This window comes from Schistocerca gregaria, chromosome 3 (genome assembly GCF_023897955.1).
Source record: "Schistocerca gregaria isolate iqSchGreg1 chromosome 3, iqSchGreg1.2, whole genome shotgun sequence".
NCBI classification, from domain to species: domain Eukaryota; kingdom Metazoa; phylum Arthropoda; class Insecta; order Orthoptera; family Acrididae; genus Schistocerca; species Schistocerca gregaria.
In genome coordinates, this window is record NC_064922.1 from 546,612,016 (window position 1) to 546,625,521 (window position 13,506).

Consider the following 13,506-nt stretch of genomic DNA (forward strand, 5'->3'; position numbering starts at 1 on the left):
AGTGATTTCCGATCGGACGTGTACTCAAAGGAAACCACTCACGCTTCGCATCTCTTACTGTATTCAGAAAGATGGCGCTATGGATTTTCTGAACGTCGCCAGACTAGTTCTCTACTCGGCTAACAAGGTAAACAAGAGCATCACCTGCAAAAATCTAAGAGGTGTGCTGAAATTGTCTCCTAAATCGTCAATATACAATGAAGAGCTAAAGAAACTGGTACACCTGCCTAATATCGTGTAGGGCCCCCTCGAGTATGCAGAAGTGCGGCAGTACGACGTGGCTTGGAATAGACTAATGTCTCAAGTAGTGCTGGAGGGAATTGTCCATGAATCTGGAAGAGTACGAGGGAGTGCAGGTCTCTCCTGAATAGAACTTTGCAAGGCATTCCAGATATAATCAATAATGTTCATGTCTGGGAAGAAGTGTGGCTAGCGGAAGTGTTTAAACACAGAAGACTAAAAATGGTTCAAATGGCTCTGAGCACTATGGGACTTAACATATGAGGTCATCAGTCCCCTAGAACTTAAAACTACTGAAACCTAACTAACCTAAAGACATCACGCACATCCATGCCCGAGGCAGGATTCGAACCTGCGACCGTAGCAGTCGCGCGGTTCCTGACTGAGCGCCTAGAACCGCTAGACCACCGCGGCCGGCCACAGAAGACTGTACCTGGACATACTCTGTAGCAGTTCTGGACATGTGAGGTGTCGCATTGTCCTGCTGGAATTACCCAAGTCCGTCGGAATACACAGTGGACATGAATGGATATAGGTGATCAGACAGGATGCTTATTACATACGTGTCGCCTCTCAGAGTCGTATCTAGACGTACCAGGGGGTCCCATATACATTCCAACTGCACACACCACACACCATCACAGAGCTTCCACTAGTTTGAACAGTTTCTTGCTGGCATGTAGGGTACATGGATTCATGAGGTCGTCTTCATAACCGTACATGTCCATCCTTTCTGTACAATTTGAAACGAACCTTATCCGACCAGGTAACATGTTTCTATTCGTCAACAGTCCAATGTCGGTGTTGACGGGCTCAGGCGAAGCATAAAGCTTTGTATCGTGCAGCCATCAAGGGTATATGAGTGGGTCTTCGGCTCCGAAGGCCCATCTCGATGATGTTACGTTGAATGGACACTTGTTGATGGCCAAGCATTGAAATCTGGAGCAGTTTACGGAAGGGTTCACTTCTGTTAGGCTGAACGATTCTCTTCAGTCGTCGTTGGTCCCGTTCTTGCAGGATCTTTCTCCGGCTGCAGTGATGTCGGAGATTTGATGTACCGGATTCCTGATGTTCACGGTGCACATGTGAAATAGTCGCACGGGAAAATCACCACTTCATTGCTACCACGGAGATGCTGTGTCCCATAGCTCGTGCGCCGACTATAACACCACATTCAGACTCATTTAAATCTTGACAACCTGTCATTGTAGCAGTAGTAATCGATCTAACAACTTCACCAAACACTTGTCTTATATAGGCGTTGCCGAACCCAGAGAGGTATTCTGCCTGATTACGTATCTCTGTATTTGAATACGCACGCCTATACCAATTTTTTTGGCGCTTCAGCGTAGATTAGGAACAGCAGAGATCTTGTTACACTTCTTGAGCAATCCCAGATATCACCTTTGTTTCATTTAATGACGTCCGTCAATTACTATAAACTGTGACCTTTCTGACAGAAAACAACAAATCTTGACGCACAACTGAGATGTAGCTCTACATTCACACAGCTTGATTGAAAGCCGTCCAAGAGGAACGGTGTCAAAAGCCTTCTGGAAATCTACATGCATGGAATCAACATGAGCTCCTCTGACGATAGTGTAGATTACTTCGTGTGAATAACAAGCCAGTTGTGTTTCACAAAGAACAATATTTCCTGTATCCGTCCTGGTTGTATGTAGACAGATCGTTTTCTTCGATGTCTTTCAAACTGTTTGAACACAGTAACTGCCCAAAATTCTATCACACATTGATCTCAACAGTATGCGACCATAATTCAGCACAGTACTTCTACTTCCTTTTTGTATTAGTGTGACCTGTGCTACTTTCCAGTCCTTAGGTAGGCTACTTTCGTCGAGAATATGCTTGTATACTACTGCTAAAAATAGAGCAGTTTCATCAGGATACTTCGCAAGAAACTTAATATATAGACTATCTGGACCGAAAGTCTTTCCTTTATTAAATATCATTAAGTTACTTAGCTATATCAAGGGTATGACATTCTAAATTCGCCCTCACGAAACGACATTCGTCTGTTTAGGAGTAGTGGAACAAAGGGGTACCAGAACAAATAATTTATTCAAAATTAACAGCTGGGTTTTCCCCATCTCCTATGATTTCACATCCCATCTATCCCCTGGAAATGCCGGGAAATTTTGGTGGGAATTGGGAAATTAGGCTACCCCCACTCAGCTAACTCCCCCACCACTCACTCCGCTCCTATGACGTAACCCCCCCCCCCCCCCCCCACCGCAACTCTACCCTGGAAATGGCTAGAAACAGTATGCCTCTGTCAGCTGACAGAAAGGAAGGCTAGGTGAGGGTATTTTATTTATTTTTGTTGGGAAACTGATGTAAAGATGGCTCTAACTACACGTTTATATGCATAATGCCACACAATGAGTGCCTAAAACAATATTGAAGAGCTCACGCAACTAGTGTCACCCTGCTGGAAAAAATGTCACAGTACCACTCGAAATTAATATCAAGTGAACTCAAAATAAATAGGAAATCTGCATAGGACGCTCTCTTCACCTATAAGTCGAAATAAATACCTCTTCTACACTTGTGAGTTGGTAGGAAAAAGACTCAGTCTAAAACGATAACTGAAACAACCACCTAACTGGTATACACACAAACATTACAGAGAAATGAGAACTGCAGTGATGTTAAAAATTCGGACTACACATATCTCCTACTGATAATAACACCTTTCTAGTAACAGCTGCACAAAGAGTAACGCCTCTTCATCTGTAAATTATAGCCATATGCTGTGGGATATAAAAACAATATGAACAAATTTGTAAATCACTGGGTGCTAGCACAGCAGAAGTTAAAAACTACTATTGCACACGGCGCTTATAATCGCGTATTTAACACGTCTGGCTGCTGGGAGGGAGGGGCGGTGGGGTGGTGGTATGGCTCACTCGACGCTTTGCCTGCGACTGCAGCCTGTAGTACACGTACCACTCTTGCTGCCAACGGTTGCTATAGCTGATGGCTACTGGCAGAACTACAGCAAGGCACTCAACACATTCCAAGCAGCTGCCATGTGAAACAGCGTGCAGAGTCCTGTTATGATTTCATAAGAGTGACATGGTCCATTCTGCAGGATTCAAACAAAAATATGCACCCAGTCTCATATGTATAGATGGAAAAGAGCAAACGGCAACTGTCGCCGGTCTAGAACAATAGCATACTTTCCTAACAGTTGTGTGTGTGTGTGTGTGTGTGTGTGTGTGTGTGTGTGTGTGTGTGTGTGGCCAGTGGTGCTCTCTCTTTGTAAATAACTGACTCTGTCAATCACTTTCACAGGCAAAGTCTTTATTGAGATACAACTCTCTAACCTTCCCACTGTGAAAACTTTCAAAAGTAGCCTCTAGTAACACAACAGTTCTTGGTAAACGAAATTCCTGCCTAACACGTCTCATGAACGCTTAAGCATTTAGGCTCCAAAGACACTCCTGAATGTTGGGGCAATGCTTTCTGCAAACCGACACATGCTGACCTTGTAAACAATAGCAAAATACCTGTCTGTTGACCACTCATACCTAAAAGTACATCCTGCCCCTTATTTGCAGTGACTGAGCAAACAAATTTTTCACCTCTCTGAAGTATCGTGAAAATCCTGTACAGCAGTATGTCATAGGCTCTATTTTCTCTAAGTATTATCTGACCCACAACAAAAAAAATCCTGATTACCACTCCAACTCACGAATCATATCCATGGCCACTGCTTTCTATGTCACTCTGTATCGCCACCTCCCATAATACCAGCATCACCAGCCAACAGCCCTAACGTACCCCCGTAAGTTAAAGTCCAAAGTGCAACTTTAAATGCGAAATTTGAGGTTAGGCTTTACTGTCGCTATTATTTACATTAAATGAAACAACAAGTTTACTGTTACCAGTCACTATTTATTTTTCTCCACGACACGTTTCAAAGGTTTAAACCTCCAGCATCAGGTGAATTTACATTTGCTAGTATGACATTTGTGTATGTGTTTTGTTGCGATTTTCTTGGAGGAACTTGTAGCACTGTCCAAAGGAGAAACAAAACACTCTTTCAGAACATTGTTATGGGTTTATTTTGACAAAAAATTAACATATGTCTAGCGATAAACGCGAAATATGTAAAATAAATTACCGCCAGTGTTACACGTTCCTTTCACTACCGTAACACGTCACATGTATACTGTCATATTTTGTAAACAAATATGGGGTCTGGAAACTATTGGGTGCAAGAATCGCATAGCTGAAGGGAAAAATTACCACAAATTACAAAGAATACATACTGTAACAAAATAATCATAGAATAAATTTTAAATATTTGGAGATGTTTGTTTTGATGTGTCGAATACATGCGTTGGAATAAATACTTCAGGTGGTATATAAATCCGATTTTGACAAGTTAAAATAGCTTAAACCTCACACTCGTTAATACAATCAGGTGAAATGTTACAAATTTTAAGTAGAATAATCATATTTCCTACAGTGGTAAAATTATACACAAATATCGATTTTGGTTGGGATTCACAGATAGATATGAAAGGCTGGAGGTAGAGGTGAGGAAGAGAAAGAGAAAGTTAGAGAGAGCGAGAGGGGGGAAAGAGTGATTGTATGAGAGCAAACTTTACAAAGCAAGGAGTCTTAAGATTATGCGTCTAGAAGTATGTACCTTTCTCCAAGCGAATGATGCCAAGAATTATGCAGCACTTACTCAACTTGCTACTTTTAATGTAGGCGCCACTCCAGAAACTTGTTGAAATAATGTATCAACGCGACATGCACAACACTCAAGGTGCATTTCCTGATGATGCAAAGCTTCAGCTTGTAACTCGATAGTACGGCGAAACTCGACGAAACAAGAGTACCCAACATAAATGCGTTCTCCAGTAATCTCACAGATGAAATCAAAACAGATGCAGAGGGTGAGCATGCTTTGAATATCTGATGGGAATTTAAATCCCAGCTTTGGGAGAATACGCAAATATGTACATGGATACAGACGTGCAATTGCTTGCGGGTGTTTTTGAAAAAATCTGGACTTATGCGTGACCTCATTCAAACTCGATCCTGCCTTTTTTTAAGGAGCACCGTGGCTGTCTTGGGACACAATGCTCAGGAAAACGAAGAAAATCATCAAACTATTACTAATGTGAATATGCTTCTTTTATTTGAGCGAGGGGTCCATCGGTGAGTTTGCCCACGTGTCAATAGGCACACCAAGCCAAATAACCCACAAATGGCTAAGATGTTCAGCCCATTCATTGAGTCCAGCCTTGTCATATATTTTGACGTGAATAAATTACATGGTCACGCCAAACAGCAATCGCTGGCTGATAGTAGGTGTCAATGGATACTCGAAGAAGATCTCAATGGATTAAGTGAAATTTAAAAATGGTGGCATGGCAAATGTTTCTGATGTAGGATATGTTGTGGAGGAGGATCTCGCATTCCCTATTAGTATGCATGATGCATACTAGAGCGACTAGTTCCACGAGGCACAGGATTCGTCCCAAAGCAGACGACAACGCTGGGGCACAAGCAGAGATGTTATTCAGTACCATAATATCGAGCAGTGTCTTTAGTTAGGGGTGGTTCTGATTGGAATTAGGTGCACTGTCTACTTCAACCAGAAACCCTGATTGGAGGAGCATATTGACTTAAGTACCGCACAGAGGGCTTCCATGAAGCGTGATTTTGAAAGAGATATTTTAACTTAATGAACAATGCAACTATCGGCAAAACTATGGAAAATGTAAGAAACCTTCACGATATCCTTATTAGAACAGCATGCGAAGGATGTTATGGCGTAAGGAAATGCAAGGCCAGACCAAATTTCAAACGGGTCACCATATTCAATAAGAACTTTGTCACTGTGGAGATGTGGGAGGTTGCAGTATATATGTGAAATTGTGCATACTAGACCTGTCCAAACTCTACATGTACCGCTTCCATTATGAGTTCACGAAAACTCGTGTCGTTAGTCCAAAATTACTTTATATGCAGAAAGCTTCATGTACTGGATGAAGAAACGCAATCTGTATGAAGTTATTAGGTACCATGGTAATGAATTCGACATGTCCTCATACATGGTCGATAATCCTTACAGTATTATTCCATAGAACAAAAAGGTTATTGGACTACTAAAAGACTATGCAAATGGATTGCCATTTGTGGAGATTGTAGGTCTGCGACCAAATATGTATGTGTATCACACATGGGAAGGTGCCAACCAGAGGCGGGCTAAGGGTGTGCATCATAGTCCGTCTCATGGTTGAAGATTACTTGGGGGATCTGTATGATCGTGTTCATAGTGCTCCACCACAATCATGGCACATGCTGTACTAAACTAGATGCCAGTCACAAGGGATGAGGTGTAGACTGTGCTACAATCTAAAATCAGCCAGACGTCTCATGATGATAAGTGTGTCATTTATGAGGATGAGACTGAAACCCTACCATACTCAAACTGTTCACTCTTTGAAGTGGGTGAGAACAATGATAGGGAGTGAATCAGCGTGTGTAAGATGAATGAATGTGTATGGAATATTATGACCTGCTCATCATTGTGTAAATTGTAGTAATAGATTACACACCGTGTGTGCTGTAGTGTAAATAGTTTTTACCCTCACACATTGGACCCTGTAAATATTTCGTTCTTCATGCACGTCATGTGTGTCACACTTTGCCTCCACACCATGTATGCCTTGTATATAATTTTTAAGTCTCTGTAGAAAAAAGTAGTAAAACTACAATACAAAATTATAAAAACTTTGTTTGGAAAAACTGCAGTCTATTTTATTTTTTAAACTTTCTGACAGCGCATCATATAACAATTTGTGCCAGGAAAATGTGTAAATAGTCTAGTTTTCAAGGTTCACGTGCTACTAGTTATTCCAGTCCGATTAGTTTTTTAGTATTTCATTTTATCTGTCCAGTGCAACTTGTAGATCTTTGGGATACATCCAGTGCTACTACTGTAATACTGTCCATGAATGCATAGTCCATTTTAAAAGAAATAGTAATGGTGCTCTCAACTGCTTGGCGTGTAGGCTATAGTTATTATTAGTAATTGTACTAATTTTAGTACCTCTGCTTCAATGTCTTATTGTAAAATGTCAAAGTTTCGTTTTTCCACAAGAACCAAATTGTAGCGAATTTTATCTGTATATTGTATCTCAGGAACCAATGTGTAGAAGGAACCAGATTGTGTTATTGAACATTGACATGGATCGGCGTCTGTGTGTAAAAGAACCGAACTGCATCTCAAGAACTAAATTGTATCTCAAGAATCAAACTGTACTTTCATAAAAAATTGTTACCATATGTCTTTTTTGCTACTATGGGAAAACCTGTCCAATTTGTATATATATGTGAAGGATATGTGTGATATAGGTGACATTAATTTTGAACATGAGACCTATTAATGAGGTGAAGATTAAGATGGAGAATAACGAAATATATGTAATAGTTGCATGGGACTATGCGTGTCATGTTGACGTGTTTTGCTGTGAGGCAAGTAGCACATGACCATGTTTGCTTCCAAAGACATATAGCAGACATGTCTGAAATTATATCTCCTGTGCTTGAGGAGAGTCACAGATGCAGTATTTTGATAAAATTACGTAGTGACAAAATATAAAGGAAAATAAAGTACACACAGATTAAGAGGTAAACATTTCTTTCTTTCTTATCCAACTTAAAAGTAATTTTACATTTGCATAAGTAGACACAAGACTATTTTCAGGCAATGTTTTCTTGAGTCGATGGAGAGTGGGGCACCTGTAGAGTTCCAGCAAACTTGAAGATTCGACGCATCCATGTGACCTACTTCTCGCCTTTGATTTAGGTGAGCGTATCCATGTGGTCAAATAATGGTTTTCATCATATCTTTATAGGGTATACAAGAATCATCATAGTGAATTTCATGGTGGAAGTGTGTCACCCACTTCGCACTCCTCCGTGTTTTAAACACTTTACATGCTTGAAAGACCTTGCGGATGATATGTATGCTGAGAATACCTCTATTACACCAGCATCTTCTGTGTACACTGTGAATGCAATGTTTTCAAATGTGAACTGCCCATGCTCTTCATCAAGGAAACCTGAATGTCTACAGTGATGTTCATACCTTGAGATGTTACTGTGAAATGCTTTGAGTATGGTGCAACAATTATTGATTTATACAGCCCGTTGCACAACACCAGTGAACAGGCAGAAGTTAATCACATGGCCATGCAGAACTACATCATATACTCCAGTGTTTTCAGGAAAATTTGCCGAAGATTCAAATTCAGTTCTCACATTTGTAGTCCCCGATTTAATGATCTCGTTCTCTTTTCAGCAGTCTATTATGATGACTGGAACCAATTCCTTAGAGACTGGCCCTTTCTCGCCATTTCTAGGGATGGTGTGACAGGAGGGAGGGAGTGGGTGGAGGGGGGCAAATTCGGTAAGAGGAGGTAGCCTAACTGCCTTATTTCATGCCAAAATTTCTCGCCATTTTTCTGGAAATTATTTTTCCTAGTACTCCCTTTGTCCACTGCTCTTAGTTATGAACTATGGTTCACAATCATAGTCCAACTGTCTCCCTATGTTTTACAGCACACATTTTGCTCTGTTTTGGTACAGTATTGACACATTGTCCTTCACCATCAATCGATTTTAGTAATAGGGTTTGTTACAACTTTTTTGGTTGTCCTTGCTTTTCTCTGGGATTGGCTTTTAATGCTCGACTGTGAGTTAGTTATGCCATCTTGCTGACCCAGTGACACTGGTCTGGATCAGAGTTAAGAGTTCACTACAGCAGAAGATCAGGCCATCTAACCCCACGCCTCCTGTGGAATCGAAGACTCAGCGAGCTGGTGTTCCCATTTGGCTGCAGTCTCGTTCTCTCTAAGAGCGAATGTGTTGTGTCCATGAATCTTTCTCGTAGCGGATGCACGCGGTCGAGGACATGCAGCTGTTCGGTTTGATATTCCAGGGGAAGATGAAAAGCCAATTGAAGGCCCTATTTTAAATCCTCTGACCTACGCTGGTATGTGTAACAGCGGCGTTCCCCCATATGACCTCCGCGTACTTCAGGAGCGGGCTTATGCTGCTTTTGATGGACGACGAAAAGTCGCTTGTGACAATGTTGACGTCTTGAGTTACCAGTGGTAAGCCTTTCAACCTCCGCAGTGCTGTGCGTAGCCCATTCGATGAAGATCAAAAAGGACCTAATACGGGAAAAAAATTCGTGTAATAGAAAATTTTTTTCAGTGATAGAAGGAAGTATCACGAACAACATACTAAAAACCCCCACCGGTGCAGCGTGGGAGTGGGGGTGGTGGTGCGTATGGGAGTTTAAAGGTCACTTTTCTATGTTTTTGCGAAATAACTAGAAAACTTCTACTTCTAGCCAAATCCTTTACGGTAAAAAGTTAAACTACGTAAAATCTACTACAAACAACGTTCTACTCACTTTACCTCTAGGACTAATAGTTCCCGCGTTGCAGGAGATGGAAAAATCGCTGATTATTAAAACAGTGGTTTTAATAGCATAAAATAAGTGTTTACTGTCAAATGGAGTGGGTTACGAACAAATATTAGAAGTGTGTACCACGTGCAAATGCAGTCTGGTCACGTAGCAAAAAGAGTACTGCGTGGGATTTTTTGGGACCAGGATAATAAGAACCCTCCGATAAGCTTGTGCTCGTTATTACCTATTAGCTAATAACTTTTTTGTGTCTGACATAAAATTAAATATAAGAAACATACAACCAGTAAAGACAACAGACACTCAACACAGTAACGTTTCTGTAGACCTTAAGTTCTAGCACTTTTTTCTCTCTCGACTAGGTACAGCTTTACATGACATACTTCCCTTTCTGCGAAAAAAATGTATTAGCTCATCAAAGTTCGTCTTATAGGCAGTATTATCTTCAGTGGCTAGGATCGAGACTCCAGATAGACCTGATTCGATGAACACAGATAACTTTTAGTTATTTTTAGTTTGCTGAAGCTTCGCTCAAAGCTTGCAGATGTCATTCGTAATGCTCAGTTGATCCTTAAAACTACAATAACATTAGGAAATGCTTCTTGCACAGCTGTTGTAACAGGTCGAATACACTTGATCCGTCATTAATTTCGGTAAGTATGTTTTTCAATATGACGAGTCCCTAGCAAATATCAACTACATTCAGCTCCTTCGAATAGTTTCGTACTACGTCAGCTCCGTTTTCTGCAGATCCAAGACGACACATTTAAAAACTCGTGGCCATTGAGCCGGCCGGAGTGGCCGAGCGGTTCTAGGTGCTACAGTCTGGAACCGCACGACTGCTACGGTCGCAGGTTCAAATCCTGCCTCGGGCATGGATGTATGTGATGTCCTTAGGTTAGTTAGGTTTAAGTAGTTCTAAGTTCTAGGGGACTGATGACCTTAGAAGTTAAGTCCCACAGTGCTCAGAGCCATTTGAACCATTTTCGTGGCCATTGAGGGAGGCGATATTTTCATGTAGACTCCTTTCGCTCTCTATTCTTGTTTCATTCTGTGTTAAAATTTTGTCAAACTCTATTTTTATATCTTCAAAAAATAGCTCAGTCGGTTATAGATCTCTTGATTCGATCTCACAGATTTCGTCGCGTTGTTTTTTTCTTTCTGGAAGTTCGTTTGCTTTTGAGGATTGGCTCTATTTCCAATTTTTTTGGTACAACTGCAGGTTCTTTGGTCAGATGTTCTATTGGTTTTTCTCTCCTTTCATGAAAGATCTTAACAAGACCTTGTATTTGTGCCACAGAACGCGAAATGATAATGTCCTCTTTCTGTATTTCGACATTCACTCTATTAATTTCTCGAAGAACGATAGCACAAATTGTTATGTTGAAGATCAATTTAAAATCCATCACCGCATGTAGCAGAGAACCAGCTTCCTAGCCGGCCGCGGTGGTTTCGCGGTTCTAGGCGCGCAGTCCGGAACCGCGAGACTGCTACGGTCGCAGGTTCGACTCCTGCCTCGGACATGGATGTGTGTGATGTCCTTAGGTTAGTTAGGTTTAATTAGTTCTAAGTTCTAGGGGACTGATGACCTCAGCTGTTAAGTCCCATAGTGCTCAGAGCCATTTGAACCAGCTTCCTACTTAGATTCTATGGCAAGAGAGGATTCTTCAGTTTCTACCAGACCTTTGGAAATTTCCTACAAATTACTTAACTGAGCTGTAACAGATAGGTGTTTAGCCGACCATTTTGTTTGACTATGTCTTTAAAATTGGCATATATTCTCTTTTGCAATATTTTCCACCTTGCGGTGGATCCAACAAAGAGACAGTACTGTTATTGTACATTCCCAAATAGGCTAACTGTATCTGGATATGACGACGCTGAATGCACGTCCATCAGATTTAAATAGTGTGCTCGATACGGTGCAGACTCTGGAAGCTCGTTCATTTCCACAACTCTGGACTGGACTCCCTTATTAGTGCCAACCATATTAGATCCGATATCGAAAGACTGTTCACCACATTTTTGCACCTCCAAACCATCAGCTTCTAGTTTTTCCAGAATTCGCTGTGTGATATCCTCTCCAGTCTTTCCGACAGTCTCTATAAAATCAGTAAATCCTTCCTTTATTTCACATTGTTTCCGATACCATTTATAATGTATCTCGTGGCTCATTTGTTCAGCATGAGATTCATTTAGAGTGGAGTCAAATAAGATGGTGAAATAGTTAAACTACTTGATCTCACTGTTAACGATATTTCGAACTTTGTTTGGCATTATATCGATGATTTCATTTTTGTTGTCTTCATCAAATAATACCTATTCTTTTTTACGTGGTGTAACTGGAGCTTGTGAGTAGGTTTTTGTTTGTCGAGAAGAGTTATCAAATTAAAAAATTTCCTTGACTCAGTGTTTCTTCAGACCCTCGAAAAGAAAGACAGTTTGAGGCAATATACATGACTGCGTACATTACTAAATGCAGAATATGTCTCCATTTTTCTTACTCAGAATTAATCTCTCGAAGTAGTGATCGATCACCTGTTACAATTTTATTTGCTGCAGACGGGTATTCCATTTGATAGAATATTATCTACGTGTTCGTGATGTTTCATGCTCAGATAATACTTCTGAAGCCTTTTTACAGTTAATGAGACGCTCTGTATTCAAGGGTGATTTAGAAATTCTGGCATACAGGCTGCAGGCAATACAGTAAATTGCATTTTTTGTTTTCGAACAAGCAAGACAATATATTTTAATATTTTACTTATTTGTCGTCGTTCTCAAATGGCTACAGTTACGTTCACTGAACCAAAAATCTATGTCATTAGGATGTCTATCATTGTTTTCTGAAGAATGACCTTTGTTGACCTGTATTTCTTTTTGTGTCCGCCCATGTACCTAGATCCATTGTATCTATTATTTTGCCTCTGCTGCTCCACTGTAATAAGTCCCCAGAGGCCAGCTCAACGTCTTCTTCCTGCTGAGACAATACCGACTATGAGAACTGTTTGCCATCACCTTAGCCTCGAAGCTTCGCCTGTTCAGTCAAATTATCTTGAATGTCCTAATAACGAGAATTATTCGAAATACCTGAAATCGAAGTATCGGTAGTATCAGTGGAGATTAATGATGCACGTGCTCCGTGAAGCATTCTTCTCACCTTAAAACCTGATTTATTTACTTCTTCAATTTTATCTTTAACTTCTTTCCTGTTTTGAGATGAAAAAAGCTTTTACCTTGGTGCACTCGTCATTTGATCTTTGCTAGATAAAAATGTAAATAAATATATTTTAACACAGACGAATCGGTCTTACATACAAAATCATGACCACGTGTGCGTAGTATGTACTTTATGTTAATATCAAACACACATTTTTCTTTTTAACCTATTTAGTAGTGTAGCGTTCTGACAAAAAACTCCTATCAAAATTTCATTCGATACATTGCTTGTCATTCTGGGCTATTTGACTGGATTATTACGCCAATAAGATAATACACTGGGTGACAAAAAGTCATGGGACATCTCCCAGTATCGTGTCGGACCTCCTGCCCGGAGTAGTGCATTAACTCCACGTGCCATGGAATCAACAATTCGTTGGAAGTCCCTTGAGGAACATTGAGCCATGCTGCCTCCACAGCAGTCCATAATGGCGGAAATACACTCCTGGAAATGGAAAAAAGAACACATTGACACCGGTGTGTCAGACCCACCATACTTGCTCCGGACACTGCGAGAGGGCTGTACAAGCAATGATCACACGCACGGCACAGCGGACACACCA